The following is an 8,920-nucleotide window of genomic DNA, read 5'->3' on the forward strand; positions in this document are numbered from 1 at the left end:
TGGTTAATATACAGTGTTAAATTAGTTTCAGGGGTACAATATAGTGTTCAACCCTTCCATGTATTACTCAGTGCTCATCATAAGTGTCTTCTCTTAATCCCCATCACCTACTTTACCCATCCCCCACCACCTCCCCTCTGGAAACCATTGCTTTGTTCTCTGTAGTTAAGACTCTATTTGGTTTGTCTTTTTTCCCCTACGTTCATTTGTTTTATTTCTTAAATTTCACATGTGAGTGAAATCATATGGTATTTGTCTTCCTCTGACTGACTTATTTTGCTTAGCATAATACCCTCAGATCCATCCATGGTGTTGCAAATGGCAAGATTTCATTCTTTTTGATGACTTTGATGTATATTCCATATACAGTGGAATATATTGGTATATATATATACAACATCTTCTTTATCCATTTATCTGTTGTTGGACACTTGGGCTGCTTCCATAATTTGGCTATTGTAAATACGCTGCAATAAACGTAAGGGTGCATATATCCCTTCAAAGTACTGTTTTCATATTCTTTGGGTAAATATCCAGTACTGTGATTACTGGATCATAGGGTAGTTCTATTTTTTATTTTTTGAGGAACCTCCATACTGTTTTCCAGAGTGGCTGCGCCAGTTTGCATTCCCACCAACAGTGCACGAGGATTCCTTTTTCTCCACATCCTCGCCAACACCTGCCGTTTCTTGTGTTTTTGATTTTAGTCATTCTGACAGGTGTGAGGTGATATCTCATAGTGGTTTTGATTTGCATTTCCCTGATGATGAGTGATGTTGAGCATCTTTCCATGTGTCTGTTGACCATCTATATGTCTTTGGAGAAATGTCTGTTCATGTCTTCTGCCCATTTTTAATTGGATTATTTGGTTTCTCAGTGTTGAGTTATATAAGTTCTTTATATATTTTGGATACTAACCCTTTATCAGATAGGTCATTTGGAATTTTTAGAATAAAACCGTACACATTAGGTGATAGGTTTTACAGAAAGAGGGACTAGAGATGTATCAGACATAAAACTGATGGGTGTTTGTGTGAGTGTGTGTAAATAATGAAGACAATTATCTTGACTGATGTTGTAAAATATCAGGTTTATGATGCTTTACAATATTAGGAAAGTTTGAAACACTGCTTGGTCTTAATGTTGTGTTGCACTTGGAGAAAACTGGGTATCTGTCTATTGGATTCTCAGGAATTCATAATAAGAAGGTATGCTTTCTTTTTCTGTTTGCCCCATGAACAAGATGGGAATTTAAAAAAAATTAAATGTCTGTAGCCATCTTCAGACTATGGATTCATTTAATACAGAATTATTCAGAGGCATTAAACATCTAAATTTAGAGACAGAATGCACTCATGCCACATATACTCAATTCAGAAAATCTGCAAATATATAAAGTATATGTTTAACCCATCACTGTCCAAAAGGGTAGCTGGTAGCCACACTGAGAATTAAACACTTGAAATACTGAGATGTGCTATAAGTGTAAAATATACACGGAATCTCAAAGACTTAATTCGATATTTAAAATGTAAAATATATTACTAATAATTTTAAGATTGATTATTGAATGATGTTTTAGACATCTCAAATTATTTAAATATATTTTAAATGAATATAACTTGTTTATTTTTTAATATGATTACTGGAAAATGTAAAATTACAAAAGTGGCTTTCATTTATGGCTTTATTCTATTTCCATAGGACAGCTCTGGCTACAGAAGACATTATCTGTTTAGGTGCTCTTTTGGGAGAATCCTAGAGCCAAAGAATATGAAACATGGTCTTTCATACCATGAGAGGACTTGACAGAATGCATTCATATGAATGATCTCCTTTGATCTTTACAGACATTCCCTTTGTATGTAGACATCATGGACCTCATTTTTAAGATACTGAGTGGAAGACTCATTATGTTTGGGAATTACCCTAGACCTCCCCCCTCAATAGAAGGTAAAGGAAGCATTCATGTGCTAGGCGGTAAAACACGCAGTGATGCTGTTTGTCTGATCAAATATTTTTTAATGAGACAGATTGCCATCTTCTGAGTTGAGGAGGGGTATGTGGCTAATGGACAAAGTGTGTAATTCCAAGCTCCTGTGAAGTCAGTGTCGCTGCCCTGATGTTGATTCTCATTTTGTACCAGTTTTCCACTTGCAACTTGAGGCAGTTCTTACCATTGGAGTACTGCAGGTTATTTTCCTGACGGTGTCCAGGGTTGTCAGGGAAAAACAGATACTGTCGTGGCACCCGGGTGGCTCAGTTGGTTAAGCATCGGACTCTTGGTTTTGGCTCAGGTCATGATCTCATGGGTCGTGGTATCGTGCCCTGTGTTGGGCTCTGTGCTCAGCCAGAGTCTGCTTGAGGTTCTCTCTGTGTGTGTCTCCCTCTGCCCCTCCCCTCCTCAAAATAAATACATTTTAAAATTAAAAAAAAAAAAGATATTGTGAAGCCAAGACAGTAATTTGAAAAGATAACAGTTCAAAAATACATAAGAATGACCCATTCTTCCTAACAAATAGTTTCAAGAAGTTGAAGGAAAATATGGGGTATTTGTCCCTGTGTCTTGATGACTTTACTGTCCATATGCTTTCATTTTTCTGTATTCTGGGTTCCCTTGTGAATGCTCAACAGAGTAATGCTTACTGCAATGCTTATTTTCATTCTTCCCTGAATACCAAAACAGTAATAACTTAAGATGTGCAAATTCTAGACAGGGGTGCAAGACTGAAGGAATGTCTTGTCAACAAGAAAACTCAGAATGTTTTAAAAGCCATTTAAAAGCTCAATGATGCTCAAGAGTGTCTCTGATTCCAGCAGTTTAATGATGGCGTAGACTCAAGATACAAACCCGGATTTTCTGATTGCAGAATTGTCCTTGCATACACCACACCCACATACATCCTACTACATACACTGTAGGGGGCTCCTTTTCCAGTGTTCAGGTTTTCCCCTTACAGTTCTCCTGATTAAAAACCACACACGCACACACACACCATCAGAACAGAAATGAATCGTAAGTGGAACAGCACATAGCATATTGGAATGTCTTAGAGTTTAAAACTTTAAATAAAATATTCACTATGTCAGTTAACATTTCATAGAGCACCTCAGTGAATAGACAACCAAGAGAGGGTGATAACAATATGAATGTACACTCCATGATCGGATTTGCAAAAAGAAGTGAAAGTTGTAGGTATAGACACGCTTTTTGGAACTAGGTCCCAACCCTTGTGTAAAGGGGCGAGAGCTATACCAAAGCAAAACCGAAGTGCCGAAACCCGGGATCGAACCAGGGACCTTTAGATCTTCAGTCTAACGCTCTCCCAACTGAGCTATTTCGGCTGGTGAAGAGGAGCCTTTTTAGTCATTCTTTCAAATAGTGAGGTTTTCATTTGCAGGGCCAGGGAACTCTTCAATGTCCGTTCCTATTTCATTCAATGCCACCCATTCACTCACCCCAGAGACAGGGCTGCGCAGAAATCCCTGTGTGGAAGTGAGATCTTTGGAGACGCAGGTAGGTTAGCGGAGGAGGAGGGGCGAAAGGGGGAGAAACAGGTACAAACAGGAAGGTGCTTTGTGCGCGGGCGCCTTCGGCTGTTGCACGACTCACCGCTCAGAAAATGGAAAGAATTCAAGGTGAAACGATGGAGCGTCTTCTTCCGGTGGTTTCTCCCTCTTGCGCTTGGCGACCGCGCCGCAGGGAACCGAGGATTCCTGGGCGCCGGGATGCGGTGACGGGCTGCTGGCTTAGGGCTGAAGAAGCCCGGGACGAGCCGTCCGCCTCCCCCGCCCCTGCCCTCCCCTGGTCTTCCCCGCGCGGGCACTGCCCGCCGTCCGGGCGCAGGCCCAGGGCGCGCACGACCCGCCGGCTGCTGCGGCCCCTCCCGCGACAGCGCGCCAACCGGGTCTGTAAACGGGGAAGGGGGCAGGATCGCCCGAGACGGACGGGGAGGGCCGTACGCTTGGTTTTGAACCCTCCCGAGGAAAGCACGCACCACCACCAGCCGCACGTCTCGCAACAGAAAGGCCCTCAGCCGCCTAGAAACAGGAGCCCTGTTTCCTGAGGGGTCTTCAAAGACACGGAGGTTGGCTGGCTGCAAGGTCCACGGTCTCAAATCCCACTATTTCTTAAACCTCCAAACTATCCTCTGAAACGCTGCACGAGGAGAAATGCAGGAGGATGGCGGGTCAGATAACAGTTTCTGCTGCAGAGACTTGTGCCCAATCAGCCCCAGCAAACTGCTTGGGGTCTGTTTTCTGCAAAGGCACCGGGAAGGGGCGCCTGGGGGGCTCAGTCGGTGAAGCGTCTGCCTTCAGCTCAGATCATGATCCCGGGGTCCTGGGGTTGAGCTCCAGGTGGGGCTCTCTGCTCAGTGGGGAATCTGCTCTTCCCCCATGCTCATGCTCTCTCTCTCTCACTCTATTTAAGGTAAGTAAATAAAATCTTATATATATATATATGAGCACCAGGAAGATCTCTGGATGGAACTTTCTCCTGTGTCTTCAACATCTTTCCCCTTCTTTTATTTTTCTCTTCTTAGAAAGTTTTTCAAGCCTGCTCCTCCTTAAGAAAGGAAGATGAAAATAAATAAATAAACAAACAAACAAATAAATAAATCTTTAAAAGGGGGGGGCACTTGGGTGGCTCAGTCAGTTAAGCGTCTGCCTTCGGCTCAAGTCATGATCCCAGGGTCCTGGGACCGAGCCCCACATTGGGCTCCCTGCTCAGCAGGGAGTCTGCTCCCCCCCCCCCCACTGTGCTCTCTCTTGCTATCTCTGTCTCTCTCTCAAATAAATAAATCTTTAAAAAAAGAAAGGAAGATGAGCCACAGTCTGAGAAGATATTTCAATACTTTAAATTACAGAAGACTCTTATTTGGGATATGTGAAGAACTTCTACAAAACTCCAAGAAAGGATTAAAATCTCAAAAAGAAAGAGCAAATTAATATGAACTTCACAAAAGGGGATGCCCAAAATATCCAATAAGCAGTTTAAAAGGTGCTCAACATCTTTTGCTAACAGGCAAATTCAAATTTAAAATCAATGAAATAATACTTGTCTTCACCAGCATCACCAGCAACTTAGAAGAACTGACAATATCAAGTCCTCCTGAGGATGTGGAGCTACTGGAACTCTCAGGCATTGCTGATGAGACTGCAAACTAGCACCCACGCTGGGAAACTATTTGGAAACATTTTTTAAAAGATTTTATATTTGAGTAATCTCTACACCCAACGTTGGGGCTCAAACTCACAACCACAAGATCTAGAGTTGGAGGGTCCATCAACTGAGCCAGCCAGGCACCCCTAGAAATAGTGACTAAAACTAAATATACATATAACTCTGACCCTGAGGCTCCATAACTGCATTTATGACTAAGAGAAATGCATGAGTATTTCCTTTGTGAAGGGGAGTAGAACGTGCCACCCCAAAATATGCCACTTTGGCATATTATTTTAAATTATATGTAAATGTATTTGAGAAATAGCCAGTGCAAGAAGGACACTCTGATTCTCTTTGGTGTCTCTGAAAGCAGGAGATAAGTCTCATGTGAAAGGCACCCTCCCTGTACCAAGAGGGTGGAAGGCATCCTTAGTACCAGAGACAGGGAATTTAGGGTAGAGAAAGCTATATAAATAAACCTTGTTGCTTCTTCACCATTTACTACCCCAAGTCCAAGCCCCTTTGTCCTGTAAATTCTTTACAAATGTATGATTCCATTGTCTAAAAGCTATAGAAGCTTCCTGCTTTGATTATTTCTTTGAGTTTCATATTTTTGTGGGGCCTTAATATATATAAAATTTGTTTTTCTCCTGTTAATTGATCTTATATGAATTTATTTTTTATAGTGCTATTGCAGTTGCCCATGAATGCTAAAATTATATTTTTTTCTCTTAGTGCATTACTAACATCTGCCACACCTATTTTAAACCACAGATCATTAGCATGAACCCAATTATTTGAGAAACTCAGAGAACTTGAATTAAGAATAAGAATTAAGAGTACAGATGTAGAATTTAGAAACATTCCCAATTATTTTATAACATTAATTTCATTATTAGACCAGCCAAAGAACCTAGAAGGGAAGAAGGGAAGAAATTCCCCTCTACACTTGAAAGACATGTACAGGAATGCTTGGGGTAGAGTTAGACGCATCAGCCAAAAACTCGGAGCACTCCAAATGGACTTCAAACATAAAATGAATTAATAAAATGTGATGTAGAGTTTTCATACAATGGGATGCTTACAGAGCAATGAAAACAAGCTACTAGCAACAATATGGGCGAATTTAATTTTTTAAAAAATTGAAAGAATCCTCAAATGAATACATGTTGTATGATTCTATTTATTTTATTTCAAAACACAAGAAAAACTACTCTATGATGGTAGAGGTCAGAAAGTGATACAGCTTGTGATGAGGACCCAGGAAGCTCCTGGGAGCTGAAAAATCTTGGATCTTATCTGGGGTGTTGGTTACATGGTGCATGTATATGTCATAACCATAGAGCTCATTAATTAAGCTTGTGCATTTTGCTTTACAAGAAAAGAAGAGCGGGGAAAGAAGGATGTCCTTGAAAACCTCCCCGCCTCCAGGACATACTGTCTCATTACTGCTTTTCAAACTGTGGTCTCCACACTGGTGCCTAAGAACTGGTTTTATCCATCTGTGAGCCTTTGAAACTCTTACAACAATTCGACCTTATTTGGTTAAATAAGGTAGAAACACTTTCAGGGGTTTTCAGAAGTTCAGGAACAATTTTCTCTGGACCCCGGAAATGGCAACTGCGAGGGACCCACCTCCTGGGTGAGTTTTAATGAAACCCTGACTTTGTCTGGACAGGTTCTCAAATCCCGGTCTCCAGTGGAGGCTTTTTTGCGTTCAGCCCAAATTTGGTAAGGGTAAATTTGGATGTGAGGTTTTGGATGATTTTCTCCGAAACTGTTTTGATTCTTTTCCAGATTCTTCCTCCCCAGCACAGGAAACAACATTCGTCTACTGAGGGTCTGCCCCCAGCCGCGCACCACGCCCCAACCAGGCCGAGCCTCTGCCTGTGCGGGGAAGAGCTGAACTGGGACGAAGGAAATTAGAAAGTGATGTGGAAAATGTCAGTGCAGAGATTAAAGTGGGCGATACGGATCCTGGGGGTGCGCTGGGCTAGAGTGGAGTCTTCGGGTGCACACAGTGGTGCGGGGAGAGGGTGTGGTGTAGGGAGGGAGGAAGGGGAGGAGCGCAAGGAAAACATCCTCGGAAGGAAAAGAATCTGCGGGCAGGTGAGGCTGGCGAAGCTGCGCTCACATCTCTCCGCGTATTCCTGCAGGTGTGAGGCCAGAGGAGCGCTCCTTTTCTCCCCAGGGAGGCGGGCTGGTCCCACCAGAGGATCTGGCCCATTTTGCCCGGGACTGTGGTGGCTTCGGAGCCTCACGATTCTGGACAGGCTGCGCGCTCTGGGGACGCGTGAAGCTCGTCTGAAGCTCCCGAGCTGCGGAGACTGCGCGCTTTCTGCGCGTGGACGTGGTGGGAGCAGGTCGGGAGCAGAGCGGGCCTGGGGGGATGGAGCACAAGCGAGATAAGGTTTTACCTGAAGTGCAAAAGAGAAGAAAGTTCTCATTTGCTCCGCTTATTTCTAACTCCTCGAAAGAAGCTCATTGAAACCCACCTTTCTCTGGAAGAGACTGTTCCCGGCATTTGCGAGGCGCTCCTTTCCTTCTCCCATCCTGCTCCTGCCTCAGCAGAAGCCCGGCTCGCCCAGCAGTCGGTGACGCCCGGGGCAGCCCCCCTCCTCGGGCCCAGCAGGGTTGTGCAGACGCAATACGGCGGAGTCAGGAGGATGGTTTGTGAGCTCCGGGTGCACAGGGAGGGAAGGGGGGACGCGTTATGGAAGACACCCAGGTTTCTTGGCTTCTTTAGATGGAGAGGAGGCTGCTTTTCTGCTGTCTGGATGTTTAGTACCTTGATTGCTTCTTTCCTTTGGTGACTGAAAATAAGATTAGATTTGTAAAAGCAAGATGGTGTTGAGATGCTTGCATTGTGCCCTGTGGATTTCTGTTGAGGCACTGTGATATCAGAATCCGAAACTCTGCAAAGAACTCTGATCTGGAGATAGGTTGCTCTGAAGTTTGGAAGGAAGGTGTTCCTGGAAAATCAGTGGATTGAGGTTGAAAAGATCTACGGTGTTGGGGAGGGCAAGAGCTCATACTTGATGGGGAGACAGAGAGATGAGTCATCCCCTGGACTGATCTTGGACATGGGCGTTCAGAATACTTGCCATTTCAGACCAGACGCACCCGTAGAACACCCAGAAAAGTATGTTTCTCTCGACCTGATTTCAGCCGAGGTGACTGCTATCTTATCCTTGTTTATCATATTTTGCCGTGTAACAGCTTTTCTGTGAGTAAGCTCCAGAGCTGAGGGTCTCTGGTGGAAAAGGTGCATTAAGTCATCCACCACCGGCAGTGAAATCTAGTAAAGTATTTCAGTGCAAGCTACTAAGCCCTCTGCAAGCTGGGTTAGAAAGAGATAGAATAATAATAAGAAGAAACCATAAGAGAGTGGAAGTGTTTAACCTTCTGATCCAGGATCAGATGACTTGTCCATCAGGCCACACAGACCCACATTTCCAGATGCTTTCAGATTCCTCACAACTGGAAATGGTGCGGTTGGGAGAACTGCTTGCTACTGTTGGAGGTGGTTAGTGAGGCTCTAACGGGATGCCCAGAGGCCAGCAAGGAGGAGGCCGTGGCCGGCTGTGGGGAAGGTCAGAGGCCTGTCCTGGCAGCATCCATGAGAGGCCGGATCCCACCAGACAGGCCCACGGTGGCGGCACCACGACAGGAAAGCCCTGGTCAAATAAGGAAGAAAACCACCACAATCCCAACTAATGAATATTCCACCCCCTCGTGAACACCTGTCCGTAA

General features: G+C 44.0%; 1 non-coding gene across 1 annotated transcript; it reads right to left on the bottom strand.

Moving 5' to 3' along the window:
* Positions 1 to 3,272: 3,272 nt before the first annotated feature.
* Positions 3,273 to 3,345, bottom strand: TRNAF-GAA. Its single transcript has one exon. It is a non-coding gene; the product is annotated as a tRNA-Phe (tRNA).
* Between the last annotated feature and the right edge of the window lie 5,575 nt (positions 3,346 to 8,920).

This window comes from Mirounga leonina, unplaced genomic scaffold (genome assembly GCF_011800145.1).
Source record: "Mirounga leonina isolate KUSES-001 unplaced genomic scaffold, KU_Mleo_1.0 Mir_366, whole genome shotgun sequence".
NCBI lineage: Eukaryota > Metazoa > Chordata > Mammalia > Carnivora > Phocidae > Mirounga > Mirounga leonina.